Source organism: Microcaecilia unicolor, chromosome 2, assembly GCF_901765095.1.
Source record: "Microcaecilia unicolor chromosome 2, aMicUni1.1, whole genome shotgun sequence".
In the NCBI taxonomy this organism is placed as follows: Eukaryota; Metazoa; Chordata; class Amphibia; order Gymnophiona; family Siphonopidae; genus Microcaecilia; species Microcaecilia unicolor.
Genome location: NC_044032.1, coordinates 456,339,565 through 456,357,971, shown reverse-complemented (window position 1 = coordinate 456,357,971; position 18,407 = coordinate 456,339,565).

The following is an 18,407-nucleotide window of genomic DNA, read 5'->3' as shown; positions in this document are numbered from 1 at the left end:
TCTTGATTTTAAAGCCTTTACTGGCACGGGTGGACTCTGTGATATCTGATAATGCTGGTGTTGGTCTGGAGCTTCACGATTTGTGTGTGGGGAAAACCTACTCCTCTATGGAGGTTTAATAAGACTTTACTATGGGGGGAAGAGTTATGCCAGTTTGTTAGGATGCAGATTTGGAATTTTTTCAGCACAATCTGCCTGGTCAGGCTTCTATGGTGACCACATGGGTGGGGCTTGATCAGTGGCGTACCAAGGGGGGGGGCGGTGGGGGCGGTCCGCCACGGGTGTCAGTGGGTGGGGGGGTGATCCACTTCGCTCCCGCTGCTCCCACTTTACCTTTAAAAAAATTTTTTTGAAGCGTCGTTGCAGGCAGCGCCTCGCATCTGCCCTGCTTGTTGTAAAAGAAGTAAATCTCTTCACTTCGTCGTCATCGGGCCTCACTATGTCCCGCCCTCCTCTGAGGTAATTTCCGTGAGGGCGGGACATAGTGAGGCCCAACGACGACGAAGCGAAGAGATTTACTTCTTTTATAAGCAGGGCAGACGGGAGGCGCTGCCTGCAACGACGCTTCAAAAAAAATTTTTTTAAGGTAGGGTGGGAGCAGGAGAGTCGGGTCGGGGTCCTCAGATGGGAGAGGGGTATTGTGGGGGTTCTCACATGGGGAGGGGGTTTTCATATGGGAGAAGGGGACTGGAGTGGGGAGGGGGCTCTCAGATAGGAGAGGGGTGTTGTGGGGTTTCTCACATGGGGGAAGGGGTTTTTATATGGGAAAAGGGGACTGGGGTGGGGAGGGGGTTCTCAGATGGGAGAGGGGTGTTGTGGGGGTTCTCACATGGGGAGGGGAGGAGGTTTTTATATGGGAGAAGGGGACTGGGGTGGGGAGGGGGTTCTCACATGGGAGAGGGGTGTTGTGGGGGTTCTTAGATGGGGAGGGGGTTTTCAGCTGGGAGAAGGGGACTGGAGTGGGGAGGGTTTCCAGATGAGAGAGGAGAGGGGTGTTCTGTGGATTCTCAGATGGGAGAAGGACTGGGGTGGGGAGGGGGTTCTCAGATGGGAGAAGGGGACTGGGGTGGGGTGGGGTTCTCAAATGGGAGGAGGGGGCTCTCAAATGGGAGAAGGGGGCTAGAACTGGGGTCTGAGAAGGGGTCATGACGGAAAATGGGGCAAGCCTGGATCAGGTGGGAGAATGGGTCGGGCTGAAAAGGGAGGCAAGGCATGTGGATGAAGGGGGCTGAAACTGGGGGCTGAAAGGAGAGTAGATGGGATAAGGGGGCTAGTACTGGGACTGGGGGCTGAAAGGCGGCAGGGGCTGAAATTGTGGGGACTGGGGGCTGAAAAGGAGACAGGGAGAAGTGGCTGGGGGCTAAAGCTCGGGACTGGTGGGAGAAAAGGACTGGGGCTGAAACTGGGGACTGGTGGGATAGTGGGGCTGGAAATGGGGGCTGAAAAAAAGGGGCAGAGAGAGGGGACAGATCCTGGATGGAAGGGGGAGGAGAGGGAGGGCAGACCCTGGATGGATGGGAGAGGGAGGGCAAATGATGGATTGAAGGGGCAGAGAGAAAGGGCAGACAGTGGATGGAAGGGATAGAAAGGGCAGACAGTGAATGGAAGGGGGAGAGAGAGAGGGCAGACAGGGGCAGATGGTGGATGGAAGGGGCAGAGATAGAGGGCAGATGTAGATGGAAGAGGCAGGGAGAGAGGGCAGACATTGGATGGAGGCGACAGCAGAGAGGGCAGACACTGGATGGCAGAGAGAGAACAAAGATGCTGGATGGAAGGAAGACAGTGAAAAGAAGATGAGGAAAGCAGAAACCAGAGCCAACAAACTGTAAATAAGATATATATTTTTTTTTTTTTTGCTTTAGGATAAAGTAGTATTGTAGCTGTGTTAATGTTTATAATAGAACATGTAAACAAGGTAATCTTTTTATTGGACTAATTTTAATACATTTTGGCTAACTTTCGGAGAACAAAACCCCCTTCCTCAGGTCCGGATAGGATATTGTAACAGCACTATACTGTATTGTCCTGAGGAAGGATGTTTTGGCCTCTGAAAGCTAAATGTATTAGTCCAATAAAATGGTATTATTTTATTTTCTATATTTGTTTTATTTCTATTTGTTAATTTGTAAAGTGGTGATTGGTACTTGTTAGTTTTTTCAAATTTACATCTGCTGTCTTTATGTTTTGCACAGTACTAGGGGACATTTTCTGTTTCTGTGGTGTTGCATTGTATGCAGAGTCTGGCATCTTGGGGGTTCAGTTTAATTTTTGTCTAAATAGAAAGGTTATTGCTTATTCTATAGTGGATTAGGGTGTATCTGTGTTTGTGAAAAAGACATGGCTTTCGGTTGGCATTGACTGTGCAAGATGGACGATCTGTGTTATTCTGCCTGGTTTCGTTTTACAGTAGGTGAATTGATGTTCTAGTGCTCACTATAGTGTTTAAGATGCTTTCCTTTTCCTTGTGTGACATGTAGAAATTACTGCTTATGGTATACTGGAATTGCTCTATAGGTCCTGAGTGTTTTGTATTCTCGGCATGCCTAGTACTAGATTTTGGAGGGGGGGGGTGTTAAAAAATGACCGGCCCCGGGTGTCAACTACCCTAGGTACGCCACTGGGCTTGATTATTGGTTTTGTTGCACGTAAGGCTATGCAGCGGCAGTCACAGTTGAGTTGTTGCAAATAATTAGTGTTAAGGAGCAGGTGTTGAAGTCGAAGTGGGATGCGGGGATGCTTCAGGAGTTAGAGTAGGATAAGTTTCAGTACAATCCCCTGCTCAGTGAGATGACCAGGGGTGAGATGCATACACAGGGATCTTCCAGGTACTTGGAAAGCAATAAGGCTGGTAGGATTCTTGCCTAGAGGGGAAATTTGCATTGTTGCCTTTTTCTTCAGGGAATCAGACCTTTTGTGAGGTCTCTGATCAACTGACGGCATCTTCACTGTACCAGCTGGTGCGTCCTGCAATTCAGTCTGCTAGATCTTCATCTTTGAGTTAGATCTTGTAATCCACAGGGTACAGGGAGGATTGTATTCCACATTGCTCTGTAATTCTTCCCCAAATCCCCTGTGCCTTGCAGTCCTCTCCCCAGGCAAGACCGGGGGGGGGGGGGGGGGGGGTTAAATATACCTCCTCTCCTTCCTTGGCTTTAGCCTCCCTTCAAAACCCAGCTCCAACCTATGCAGCCACCTGGTCCTGCTGTCCAGGCAGTGGTCTCTCCCTGGGGCCCTCCCCAGCTGTTCCCTCCTAGTTTTTACCCACTGCCTGAGGCAATAGTTCTGCAGCAGGGCAAGTCTCTCAGCATTTCACAGAGTCCAAACTAAATTCCAAACTATATCCAATTTTCAGACTGGGGCAGTCCCTTCTGCCAGCCTGTCTTTCTCTTTCCTCCCATTCTCCCCCCCCCCCCCCACCCCCGAAAGGGGAATGGAGTAGCCGTGCTCTCCCACCCCCTTCTCCCAGGTTCCTTCACTTTGGTCCTGTTAAAGAGACCATTCTTGTTTCTAACATAAATTAAACATTTCACTGGTTTTCCCTTGTTTTCCTTTAACACGGTCACACTCTACACAATACGGCTTGTTCAGCTTCAACCCTTGCTTCACTCCCTCCTACTAGCAAGCTAGGGAATGTAAGGGTCCCACCCTTTCTCTGTCAGCACCAACTCCTGACAACCTTCATTTACTAATCTCCTGCTGCCGTCGCCACCTTGTCCCTCCCCTCACCAGGCCTGAGAACCATGCTGCCATCAGCCCTTTTAACTCTCTACCTTTGACTCGTGCCAAAGCAGAAATGTCCATAGGCTCCTCTTCCATGCTCTCTTCCCTCTCTCCACCCCCACTCTCCACTGGTTGCCAATCCATAGGCTCTTCTACAATCCTCTCTTCCAGCTGCCCCTCATCCACCCGATTAATCCTCCTCAGATCCTCCTCCTTCCCCTTAGCATTCCAGGTCTGGTAGTGTGGATAACTTTTCCTGGCTCTACCCTGTATCTCCCTCAAGAGCTGCTGGGAATTGTAGGTCTTGGGTCTCACTGTTCTCTCCGAGGAAGGTGACCAGCTGCTTTCTCTAACCTGTTTGCTCCTTGGGGACCAGAATTTAGGACCTTCTCCCTCCTGTCTTAACTGTTTCCCACTCCATGCCCCCGTACTCTTCACAGTCTGGGAGAAGGAGGAGGTGGAGGTTTGGGTCTCACAGCATTCACTGTGCAGCCTCTGCCTCACTAACGCAATCTATGTTTTTCCTGGTGCATAGGGTACTGTGGACACTAGTCCATCTGCGCAGGATGGAACCACAAGTGTCTAACCTCTGCCAGTCCTTTGCATCTTCGATTTGAATGTTGGACCATATGCTTTTTACATGTCCAGAGGTTAAGTCATTTTGGCAACAAGTGTGGCACAGGATATGTGCAGTTTTTCAGCTTGACCTTCCTTTGTCATATGCAAGCCTGATGATTGGGCCCCCGGGGGATGTTCTTGTTGCACAAGCTGGCAGGCTGTACCATCTTATGATTCCAGTTGCTTTCCAGGAAATTTCAAAGGAATGGAAAAATACATCTTTGTTAAATGTTGTGTTTTGGTGGAATTCTGTTTGTCAACTGTATAAGTTTGAAGCAACAGATGCTGAGAGTGCAGGGCACTTTGGCAAGTTTTGTAGTGCCTGCGCACCTCTGTGGAGTAATTTGGGTTTGGTGAATTAACCTAGTGTTATATTTGATCATTAATTTAGAAGAGGGGGGAGGGGGTGCACTGTCTGGCATTGCTCTTGGTCTTACGTTTTTGTGTTTGATGAAAAATAATAAAGATGTGAATTAAAAAAAAACTGTTTTCCTGTCTTCCTTTCATTTCTCTAGCATGTCTTTTCTTTTTCCTTCATGTTTGGATCTCTTTCTGTACACAGACTGCCTTTCTACTAGTAGTGTAGCCAAACCTATCATTTTGGCTAGGCATAGGATTAACTTGAGTGAGCACTAAGTATCTCTCTCCCTCCTTCGGGTCCAGCATCTCTCCTCTCTCTCTCTCTCTCTCACTCCACCCCACATGAGTCCGGCATTTCTTTCTCACCTTCTAGGCTTGCAATTCTTTTGCTGGTAGCGATGAAGCCGGGCTGCCTTTGGCCAGCTCAGGCGCCTCCCCTGAGCCACATCCTACCCATGCAACAATAGGAAGTTGCATCACAGAAGGTGAGTCACAGCAGAGAGTAGGCCCCCAGGCTGGCCAGAAGCAGCTTAGCTTCATCACTGCCAGTGAAAGTGTAACCCCCTGATATATTGAAGCCCTGTGTGGGAGGAACCCAGCATGGAAATAATCATGAGTCCTTCTCACATTGGAGGATGTCTTGATTCATGGAGCCTCAGTGTGGGGTGGAGCTGATTAATTACTATTTAAGGAAGGGCAGTGCTGTGACTTGTCCTTGGTAGCCTGTATCTAAGAAGTTCATAACCCCCACCAAGTGATCCGTTGGACCTAAAGAAGGGTGCCTGCTGAGGAACCCTTGAGCGGGGAGCAAGATCCAAGCTATTACTGTTAATCTGCTTGCCAAATAGAGAAGCTGACCTGCGGTCTGGAGATTGAGGAGTCTTGCTGCAAACTGGGCTTAAGGGTAGGACTCTGTCTGCCCGCGGCTGGTGATTCCTTTCAGCGTAGACTCCTGAAAGGCACGGACAGTAAATTTTGGGTCCAAGATTACTGGTTGGAGGTCAGCAAAAGGGGTTTTTGTGTGAGTATAACCAAATAAGGAAAGACTAATTGCTGTTGTAACTGCATAAGATTGTGAATGATTACCATCATAGCTGTGTGCTGAGGATTCCTATGGCTGTTGCTGCAGAGTTCCAATTGTTAAATAAGGTTCATTTACTTTTTCTTGACTCTCCTGGTTGCTGTGTGGTTCCTATGTGTGACCTGGAGGGACCCTGAAGTGAGTATTGAGCACTCAGTCTCCCAAACCCAAGATTAACTCAAGGAGTCCACCTCTTGAGCGTGAACCCGCTCTGGGTGAGAGGAGCGGGTTACAAAAGGCATACAAGCTTAGAGGGTGAGTGAGAGATGCCAGACCTGCATGAGGGAGGGGGGAAGGAGAGATGATGGACTTGGGGGTAGAGGGAGGAGGAGAGATGCCAAAATGAGCACTACATCAAAAGTATTTCTTTTGTACCTCCTGTCACCACTTTTGACGTTGGCTGCCAAAAATGGATGGTCTTATGCCCATTCAGGCCACATATGCCCCTTCACTTTCTCTCACTTCCTACTGTCACTTTCATCCCTCTCTTCATCCCTTCAAGCCTCTTTCAGTTTCTCACAACACTTTTCTCAGCTTATCTTTCCTACGACCCCCGACCCCCCACTTTTTTGTCTTATAGAGCTCCTCTTCGAATTCCTCTCTCTCTCTCCTAAATCCACTTTGCCTAACCTTACCCATTTCTTCTTTTTTTTTAACACAGCCTGTGCCATCTCCATCAGCACCACTGCCACTTTTCCATCTTATATCTCCTTTTCTCTTCTTTCAGCTCTGTTCTCTCTCACACAGAGCATATCTTTTCTCTCAGCCTTTCTTGCCCCGACAACCCATGACCTCCTCTTCCAGCCTGAACAGAACAAGTCTGTTTTCCCTCTTCAAGGCCTATCTGCCCCACTTCTTTCTCGTTCCCTCTGTTATTTTCATCCTCTCCAAGCCAGGATTAGTTGTTTCAGTTCCTCTCTCAGAGCCTAAGAGCAATATCATATCTCACAGCCATTACCCCCTTGACAGTGTCCTATCTCTCTCTGCTCTTCCATCAGCTCTTCTGCCAGTGTCTCTCTCAGCCCTTCCTTTGCTTGCCCTTCTATCAGCTCCTCATCACGTCCAAAGCAGAGCAAAGGCAGGAAACCTGTCTGTCCTACTCTGCTTCCCCTGCAGCTGGTTGGTCAGACATTCCGTAACCAGCCAATAAGCTGCAGGGGTGCTGAGAGCACTAGCAGAGGTGGTATAAACCTTCTTTCTGTCTTCCCCTAGGTCCCAGCAGCTTGGGTTTTCATCCCAAGAGAGTTCAGGAGAGAATACGAACCTTTTCCGGAGACGGGAAGGTGGTAGAACTAGAGGACGTGAATTGAGGTTGAAGGGGGCAGACTCAGGAGTAATGTCAGGAAGTATTTTTTCACGGAAAGGGTGGTAGATTTGTGGAATGCCCTCCCACGGGAGGTGGTGGAGATGAAAACAGTATTGGAATTCAAACATGCGTGGGATAAACACAAAGGAATCCTGTTTAGAAGGAATGGATCTACAAAATCTTAGCGGAGATTGGGTGGCAACGCCGGTAATTGGAGAGTAAAACCAGTGCTGGGCAGATTTCTATGGTCTGCGCCTTGATCGTAGCTGAATAGATATGGATGGGCTGGAGTGTAAATTTTAAGGTGCTTCGACGTTAGCTTCAAAACGTTTAGTACAGACACAGTGTTAGGCAGACTTCTACAGTCTGTGCCCTGAGAAAGGCAGGGACAAATCAAACTTGGGTATAAAGTATCACATACCATGTAAAATGACCATTCAGGTCTTTATCTGCCGTCATTTACTGTGTTACTAATACTGGGGCACCAACAAAGCTGGTGCCTATGCATATATATATATACATATGTCCTGTGAATGGACAGTAAATGTGAAAGACTAGATGAACAATAAAGAAAAAACACTGTAATGTCTAACTGATGTACAGTGTCCATAATTATCTGTCAGAACAGAAAAGTGGTCTGTCTGGAAATCATAAGAGTGATGGAAACACTTTACTCTAGAAATAGTATAATTTCCAGCTGTCTCCATTTCATCTTCATTGATCCATGTTGCAATGGTTTAGAGGTCCTGTATTTTCTAAAAACTGAACGTGTTTTCATCTCCAATACTAGATCTTTCTGTTACCATTTATTTAGTAAGGCCATTGACAAGAAAGCCAGCCTTTCAATTAACATACCAATTTTATTGCTTTTATGGAGAGAGCTCTCACATAGCATGCAAAACAAAGGACGAGAGAAAGCAGGTATATATTCTTTTCCTCAGAGTGGTGAAGGAATTAAATTGCTTGCTGGGGTTTCATAATTACATAAAACAGGCACAGAGAATGTTCTTGCCAACTTTTATGTAACCTGAGTTTAGACATGTTTGGGGGAGGAGTCTGGACATACTTTATCATTTACACCACCTCCTGAACCAATGAGTGCTGCATCAGCCCCCAGAACAGACACATATTTGGCCTTCACACATCGGTGAGTAGTTATAAAATTAACCTTCCATATGGGAATCTCAAGAAAATCTTTCAACAGATTGCAGTCAACATAAACTACTGATGCAAGAGTAAATACTTGTAGAAAAATAGGTCAGAGCCACCCCACTTTTGATTTCCTTCTGTTGGCTACTATTTATTTATTTATTTATTTATTTATTGCATTTGTATCCCACATTTTCCCACCTATTTGCAGGCTCAATGTGGCTTACATAGTACAGTAGAGGCGATCGCCAATACCGGTATGAACAAAACCATAGTGAGGTTATGGTAGCGAATTCCTTCTCCTGGTCTCTTACCCTGTTTGTTTGTTGGTTGCATGTTTTACTTTCCTGTCATAACATTGTAGTTCCTTTTCTCTCTTTTAACTATATTTTTAAATTATAATGTGTAAACCACCCAGTTCTGCCAGTCAGCTTGGGTGTTATAGAAAGTGTTAATAAACATAAACATAGTATAACTACATGGAACTTATTTATTAATCCAACAGTCCATCAAATTACAAACAGAATGGTCTAAAGAGTATGCATCTCTTCATTGATATGTAATACGAGTTGGTGAGTTCACTTTTTCACGTGTTCATGCTTCACTGCACTAATGCTTTGCTCTGCACAAAAGACAGTACAGCACTGACTAATGCTGTAAAAGAATGTCCACTGACTAGTGGAGTGGAACAGGTAGACGTGAATCATTTGTTTACTCTTTCCAAAAATACTAGGACTAGGGGGCATGCAATGAAGCTACAAAATAGTAAATTTAATATGAATCAGAGAACGTTTTTCTTCACTCAACATGTAATCAAACCCTGGAATTCAATGCCAGAAAATGTAGTAAAGGCAGCCAGCTTAGCGGGGTTTAAAAAAGGTCTGGCCGGCTTCCTAAAGGAAACGTCCATAGACCATTAGCCATAAGAATTGCTTTTCAAATTTTGATTGTTACTTTTAAGGTTCTGAGAGTATACCACCTTATTATCTGTCACACATGATTCCAACCATACATTCAAGGTAGGACATTACACTTTAGTCATGATGGGGCCCTTTTACTAAGCCGCGTAGGCGCCTACGTGCGCGTAATGCACCGTACAAAGGAGGAGATCGCCCATCCAGAACCAAAAAAGATCAGCAGTGGGTCAACATATTCAGAAAGCAATTTTCATAATGCCCATATTGTTGCAAAGTCCGTGGGGTACTTTTCCTTTGGGAATTGCCTAAGAAAAAAAGTCCTTGCACACTTGCACCAATGTATACGCTTTTAAATATACAAAATTGCAGGTATTAATGAAGTCCTGCCCGGCCATGCCCACAGCAATGCAAGTAAAAAGAACACATTACAGAACTATGCGCATAATTTTACTCAGCCAAAACATCGACTGTAAGGTAGCAGAGAGTAGGAGAACCCCATAGCTATTCATTTTGCATGTACACGGGGCAGCTGTAATAGTGCAGTCTAAGAATTCAGTTTCCTCTATGGATTCATTGCCCAAAACTTGTTTCTTATGTCAGGTTGTCACTGTTGGAGACATTTTATTTCACTAAATTTTATTTTTATTGGAACGCCAATCACTGTGCAAAGAATGATTACCTTGTCGGATTCGTGGTGCTCAAGAGCCCAAAGTTTTATTTTCCCCCTGTCAAAACAAACTTGAGGAGCTGTACTGGATTACGCCATATCCCAACAGCTGTGTTGCAAGCCCCTCTCTTCAGTGAAGACATTGGGGGGGGGGAGGGAGGGGATGCATAAGAAGTACCTGAGAGAAGATTGGAGCCAGCACTACAGTGTAAGCTGAAATAAACCACCCCCTGTTGTAATAGCCTTAAGCAATCAGGCTTTCTGCTGTATATTAAATTAATAATAACCCTGGGGTCTACAACCTTCTAAAGAAGAAAAGCCAATTTTTTTTCTGTTACTAAACTATTTCAAGAAATTCATCACAGTAGGGATGTGCACAGGGATAAATATCTGCTTTGTTTCCAGATTGTTTGGCCTGTTTCCCAATGTATGGCGTTTTGGTTTTTGTTTGTTCCACATACTTGTGTTAATGTAATTTTTTTAAACATGAGTTAGAACTTTATAATACACAAAAATAATGTTATGTGTGCTAATTTGTAGGTTCATGCGTTAAATCAATTTTGTGCATGCTAAATTTTTGAAGGTACACTAACAAACCAAAAGTACATGCTAATGAATGCACATGCCTATGTCAATGAAAACAGCTCCACATGCAAGCATAATACATACAGACATAGGAAGGGTAATTTTCAAAAGCATTTCAGTGGGTGAAAAAGTACTTTACTCAATTGTACAGATACAGTTATGCACATACAGCCTACTTGCAAGTAAATTTTCTCGACCCGAACGGAGGTATTCCCAGAGTGGGGTTCAGGAGGGATTTTAAGTTGACCGCATGCTTTTGAAAATTTTTATTTTAGTTACATTTGTATCCCGCGCTTTCCCACTCATGGCAGCCTCAATGCGGCTTACATATACAGGTACTTATTTGTACCTGGTGCAATGGAAATTCAAATTTATGCATGGAAATTAACTTGAAAATGTGTGGGTGCCAAAGAGCAGGTGTAAATGTGTGCTCACAGTTTCCCTGGGGTCATTTTCAAGCATGTACTTTCCCTTTGAAAGTTTGGCAAAAGTCACACAGAGAAATGTATGCACATATGTGTCAAAAGTTAAAAACTCCTCCCCCTCCCCATTATGTATACACAGACAAATACTAGTGATTATATAACTTGCAACAAACTAATTGTGACTGATGTAAGAAAGGAAAAATGACAGTAAGTCACAGCTATTCTGCTTTTTTCTTTCTCGTTCTTTAACAATTCAAGTATTGTTCCCAAGTATTTATCCCCCCAGAGACCAAGTACTTTCCCCCACCCAAAGCCTTCTTCCTCCCACAATATCAGCACTCTTCCCCATAGTCCTTGCTCAGTTCACAGTATACATACATTTAGGGGCCTTTATACTAAGCTGTGGTAAAAGGGGCCCTGCGCTAGCCGTGGTAGCCATTTTTGCTGCATGCCAGGGTCCCTTTTACTGCAGCGGGTAAAAAGACCAAAAAAAGAAATGGTTGTGTGGTAAGTTCGCCCTTGTCGCTTGCCCATTTTGAGGGGAGCACTTTCCGCCACCCACTGAGGTGGCAGTAAGGGCTCCAGCGCCAACCCAAAAATAACCAGGCCAATTACCATTGGGTAACTCCTGCGCTAGAAAGTCAAACCTCATTTTCTGTAGCGCTGGAAATGGCACACGCTGGGGATGGAACTACCAGCAGCACCCGCGTTGGGCCAGCAGTTGTCCAGGTTGTTGCTCGGCAACCCTTTAATAAAAGGGCCCCTTAGTACTTTGCAGACAAAAGGTGCTGTCAATAAACTAAATTTCCCTCAAAGTCTGCTCTGAGAATATAAAATACTGTTTGCATGTCTCAAAATTCTATCACATATACGTAGATGAACTTATTCTGCCTATTCTGGATTTATGGATAGGGATAGAGGTAAGAGGTTGCCCAAGAACAGGATGAAAGCTTCAGTTTTCTGAAGGTTTTATTATCCCTGGTCGGAGAAAGCCTATTGTGGTTCTTTCCTGTGTTACTTACCTTTAGGGAGCCCAGGTCAATACAGCACAAATCTAGAGGAGTGAATGTCCAGTTGTGATACTTGTGGGTGAGGGGGGGGGGGGAGAGAGATCTACCCATCCATTACCCACCCAAAGGAGTCAGCAGAGTGTGTTCCTGCCCAAGGAGGAGAGGAGTGGAATTCTTATTCTAGATCAAATTAGTGGATATTTGGTACAGAGGGAAATACCAGGATAAAGGAGGAACCTCAACATTTGGCTGGGGAGAGCCCTAAACTGAAGGAAGGAACAGATGGGATCCCAGGAACCATTCCAGAAAAGTTCAGATTTATTTATGAAAAGTGTTCACTTTGTAGGATGGATGCCATGCCAAATAAAATGTACTAGATGCCAAGCAATTTTTGTCAAATTCCTCAGTAAAGTTATATAAGGCCAGAAGGAAAATCCTGCTGCCATCAGAGAATCCCACAGTACTAGCAAGAAGCCAGGACTCAGCCCTGGTATTGAGTGAGCCTCTTTGCCATAGGACTGAATAAGAAGAATTACAGAAATATGACCATTTTTGTACCCTTTGAGGTTTACTCATGTAAAAACATAAGAATTGCCATATTAGTAGGTCAAATCAATGGTTAATCAAGCCCAAGTCAAAATACCTGGCATGTTCCCAAAGCGTAGCTGGATTTCATACTATTTACTTTCTCCAGGTGTATCTTAATAACTACTACTACTACTACTATTTAGCATTTCTATAGCGCTACAAGGCATACGCAGCGCTGCACAAACATAGAAGAAAGACAGTCCCTGCTCAAAGAGCTTAATCTAATAGACAAAAAATAAAGTAGGCAAATCAAATCAATTATTGTGTACAGGAAGGAGGAGGGTAGGTGGAGGCAGGTGGTTACAAGTGGTTACGAGTCAAAAGCAATGTTAAAGAGGTGGGCTTTCAGTCTAGATTTAAAGGTGGCCAAGGAAGGGGCAAGACGTAGGGGCTCAGGAAGTTTATTCCAGGCGTAGGGTGCAGCGAGACAGAAGGCGCGAAGTCTGGAGTTGGCAGTAGTGGAGAAGGGAACAGATAAGAAGGATTTATCCATGGAGCGGAGTGCACGGGAAGGGGTGTAGGGAAGGACGAGTGTGGAGAGATACTGGGGAGCAGCAGAGTGAGTACATTTATAGGTTAGTAGAAGAAGTTTGAACAGGATGTGAAAACGGATAGGGAGCCAGTGAAGCGAGGAGAGGGGTAGTACGTGTAAAGCGACCCTGGCGGAAGACGAGATGGGCAGCAGAGTTTTGAACCGATTGGAGAGGGGAGAGGTGACTAAGTGGGAGTCCAGCAAGAAGCAGATTGCAGTAGTCTAAACGAGAGGTGACAAGGGTGTGGATGAGGGTTTTGGTAGAGTGCTCGGAAAGAAAGGGGCGGATTTTACGGATATTGTAAAGAAAGAAATGACAGGTCTTGGCGGTCTGCTGGATGTGAGCAGAGAAGGAGAGAGAAGAGTCAAAGATGACTCCAAGGTTTCGAGCCGAGGAGACAGGAAGAATGAGAGAGCCATCAACAGAAATAGAAAACGGGGGGAGTGGGGAGGTGGGTTTGGGGGGAAAAATGAGAAGTTCGGTTTTGGTCATGTTTAATTTCAGGTGGCGTTGAGACATCCAGATAGCAATGTCAGACAAGCACGCTGAAACTTTGGTTTGGATGCAAGGTGAGATATCAGGGGTAGAAAGGTAGATTTGGGAGTCATCAGCATAGAGATGGTAGGAAAAGCCATGGGATGAGATTAATGAACCAAGGGAAAAAGTGTAGATAGAAAAGAGGAGGGGACCAAGAACAGAACCCTGAGGTACGCCGACAGGCAGAGGGATAGAAGTAGAAGAGGATCCACCAGAGTGAACACTAAAGGTGCGGAGGGAGAGGTAGGAAGAGAACCAGGAAAGGACAGAGCCCTGGAATCCAAGTGAGGACAGGATATCGAGGAGTATGCTGTGATCGACAGTGTCAAAAGCAGCGGAAAGATCAAGATGAATGAGGATGGAATAGAGACCTCTGGATTTAGCCAGTAATAGGTCATTGGAGCCTATTGACTTTTCTCCAGGAATGTGTCCAAAACTTTTTAAAACTGATCTACGCCAATTGCTTTCACTACAATCTCTGGCAATGAGTTCCAAAACTTTACTTAACTATGTGTTAAGTCAAAAATATTTCTCCTATTTGTTATAAATGTACTACTTTATAAATTAATTGCATGTCCCCTAGCTTTTGTACTTTTTATTTTGTCCTATCCAACAAAATTGGAAATAATTATACAAAAGGGGCTGAGAATGTCTGTCTTTCTGTCCATGGGCAAAATGACTCCAAAAATGTACAAGACTGGGATGAAACTTGCCCTGAGTAAAAAAAGAATGGCAAAAGGACACATCGAGTTTGAAAATGAACCAAATCAGACTTGGGGTTCCAGAGAAATAAGCTCCACCCCACCAACCCCAAAAGTGGCCCAATACATTTCTATGGAAGAAGTTCCAGCTTCTGCAGCATAGAAACATATATACAATGAAACATAGCAGTTAGGGAATTCCTCCTTTCAAGCTGCCTCTCCATGTTTCTACTCTTATACTCTGGAAATCCTCCCCTCCAACTGCCTCCCCCCCCCTGCAAAACTACACCCCCTAAAATTAACTCTCCCCACCTTAAAAACTACCCCCTCCCCCACAAACTGCCTTCTAACCCAAAACAAGTGCTCACTTTGAGAAATCCAAGATAGCAGCATCATGATTTTAAAGCAAGATGGGAGGAAATTAGAGAACTTTCTAGCTGGGCACAGGTATGTGCCTTTTAGAGCCTCACATACCTCTGATCTAGTCTTATCACTAGAATTTGAAATTGGGGTCTTCTCTGTCAGCACTTCAATTTGACATTGGGGTCTTCTCTGTCAGCACTTCATCTCATTGCACTGGATCTTAGGCCTAAGATCCCTGGGGGAGGGGAGGGGAAGACAGTTTATGAAAAGCAATAAAAAAGGATTTTGTCATTCCTTTGGAGAAAACAACACAAACCCCTCCCCTCCCAAAACAGTAAAAGTATTTTTTTTTCTTACAAGAGATTGAATGAATTCAGAATATCCCCAGGATGTGTCAGTGATCAAAACATGGAATGATATACGTGTTTTTGCTTCTAGTAAGGCTGTCAGAGTTTTCTACCACAAAGGGTGGGGATTGAAAGTAAGTAAAGGAAAAAAAATAGAAAGAGCAGACTGGAAGAAAAACAAGAAATTCAGTTCTGTGAAAGTGCCTGTTTTAAAAAGACATATTTATGAAGAGAATAAGAAGCATAAAAAATTTAAATTAGCAACTTGTTTCTTAGTATGATGCAAGAAAGCATGTTATAACTGCAAGTCTTCGCTTAGCTTCTCTACACAAGCTACTCAAATAATGATTTAAATGGCAGACACAGCATCCAAGTTAAAAGTTCATACCTGGGCCTGGGGGTAAGGCGGGTTTCCTGGAGAGTTAATGCCAGGTTTTCTGACCTTGAGCAGTTTTAAATCATTGCTGAAATGAGTTTTGACAACATCTGCAGAGTCCCTGATGAACAGCAGCTTCCTCATTAGATAGAAATTTCACAATCTTTACTTCAATAAGTTTTAGGAGTTTGGGATATCTGTTCTTAACTTCAGCATATAAAATTAGTGCAAGACTGCTTAGGATCCATTCCAATGTATTCAGGTGTAGAATTAGTAAACTGGAAAAAAAAAAACCTTCAGTGGAACAATAGCTGTGGAAAAACTGAATAGCTTCCCTTACAACTAAAGGACAAGTCCATAAACCGCTACTAAATGGACTTGGGAAAAATCCACAATTCCAGGAATAAGATGTATAGAATGTTTGTACGTTTGGGAAGCTTGCCAGGTGCCCTTGGCCTGGATTGGCCGCTGTCGTGGACAGGATGCTGGGCTCGATGGACCCTTGGTCTTTTCCCAGTATGGCATTACTTATGTACTTATGTACCATGAAACGAGACCTTCTGAAATAGACTTACATCCCAGACCAAATCTCTAGAAATGTAGCTTTATTAAATTCAGCTTAAAACTCTGGGTCAGTCAAAACCTGCTCCACCAAAGGTTGCTGTTTGTGGTTATGCTTCTGTGGATAGTATCCCTGTAGCTGCACCACCATACAGCTGAAAATCCATTAAAAAAAAAAAAACCTTTCTGGAGTGGAGGAGTGGCCTAGTGGTTAGGGTGATTAGGGTGGTGGACTTTGGTCCTGAGAAACTGAGTTCGATTCCCGGCACAGGCAGCTCCTTGTGACTCTGGGCAAGTCACTTAACTCTCCATTGCCCCATGTAAGCTGCATTGAGCCTGCCATGAGTGGGAAAGCGTGGGGTACAAATGTAAAAAAAAAAAACTGAAGTTAGTTTGGCATATACATAAAAATATATTTTAAAATGTTGCATAGATTTTCCGTTGACAATCCAGATAGAGTCAGGTGTAGCAGTAGGTGATGCCATCTAAAAGTGCCAGGACGGAACTGATCTCCCAGAGCTCAGAATTTAGTGTGCAGCCCTTCCCATGTGCAGTAGTTTTCTCAGTTACTTCTACAGCACCTGCAGAAACCTAAGCAGAGGCTGTTTGCATTGACTCTAGCCAAAGTGCTGATGAAGCGCAAGTTGACCAGCGCAGGTACTCCTACAACTGCACATCAGCATAGTACAAGTACCTCTTGAGCCATCTCATACCCTCAAAACAATGTTCAGAACTGATCAACCTGCCAGTGTGCAATCCTCTGCATAAAAGCCTACACTTGCTGCAATGGTGTTAGTTACAGTTGCAGATTAATCTTTCTCATCAACAACTTTCCAGCTTCCACAGCATTTCATTCATTTATTCAGAAAATATGCACTGTGAAGGGGTATCCCCTCCACCACTCAATGACTTAAAAAGCCCATCTCATTCTTCTGGTCTTACTCCTGTGCACAGAACAACCTACTGGCTCCTTACTGTTTACTTCAGACTTGGAGCACAAACTGTCTTCCATCTCTCTAGTCTTATTTCCATCTAATATGTGTATGTGGGGGGGGGGGGGTTACTAGATAATTTAGAATCCCTGTAGATCCTTCATGCTTATGTTCTGAAGAAGGTAGTTGGATGTCAAAAGGTTCTAAAAGACCACCCTCTCCCATCACCCCCACGCACATACATCCAGGTGCCTTCTCCAGAACATGAGCCAGATAACACTCTTTTAGGGTGTTATTGGGAACATGATATTTAGAGGGGCATAATCGAACAGGGTGCCCAAGTTTTCCTGGGGCTGTCCTCGCAGGACGGCTCCGTGAAGGGGCGGGGAAACCCGTATTATCGAAACAAGATGGGCGTCCATCTTTCGTTTCGATAATACGGTCGGGGACGCCCATATCTCAACATTTTGGTCGACCTTAGAGATGGTCATCCTTAGGTCGTCCTTAGAGATGGTCGTCCCCGGTTTTCAGCGATAATGGAAACCGAGGACGCCCATCTCAGAAATGACCAAATCCAAGCCATTTGGTTGTGGGAGGAACCAGCATTCGTAGTGCACTGGTACCCCTGACATGCCAGGACACCAACCGAGCACCCTAGGGGGCACTGCAGTGGACTTCACAAATTGCTCCCAGGTGCATAGCTCCCTTACCTTGGGTGCTGAGCCCCCCACCCCCCCACCCCCCACCCCCATACCGGGCTGTATGCGTCCCATTATTTGTGGACTCTGTTTCTTTGGTGAATTAATAGCAAAACATTTTGCTGATGGCTAAACAAGTGTTTCAAAGAGCATAAACTGAGCCAGAGAGGAAAGTTCCCCAATTCAAAAGTCAGTGAGAAAACAACAATAAGAAATAGGTTATTTAAAGAAGACAAGATGTGCAGTAGGGAACGCCCCTCTTGAGCACATCCAGAGATTATTGCAAGTTGACATGAGTTATGACTATATAATAAACCTGTGCACATGATGAACCTGGGTCCACCCTGATCTGTGCTATAAATTCTGCTCTTGCAATCATCTTTGACGCATGTTGTCCCTTCCAATTGATTGCTTTCCAGCTACAGTAGGTGAATCAAAGTTCACCTCACTGTATGACTACTAATTTCTCTCTTTTTAAATATCTGTGTCATTTCAAAATCATCAAAGAGTAATTAAGAAGCCTTGCAGCTAAGGCTTATGCTGCAAGGAATTGTAACCCGTGGTTCACTTGGGGGAGGGAAGGAGGGGGGTATATTGGCCTGTGAAACCCAGAGGGTATGCAAACAATTTGTGAAAATCACTAAAAGGGTTCGGGTGGACAGGGGGAGACAAATGCCCCCAAGACTCTGACTGTGAAAGCACACTAAAGCAGTGGCGCCCAAACCTGTCCTGTGGGAACCCCAGAGGACAGATCTGGGAGCCACTGCACTGAAGGAAGAAACTCTTAGTAAAAATCTCCAGGCCACATAAAAGCTCCAGTCCTAGGGATATTTTCTTTAAAAACACCCTAATTAAGTAAATTCCCCAAAATGCATTTACAAAATCAAAGTGAAGGAAAACCAAAGTAGCCAAAACCTAACTGATACAGCAGGG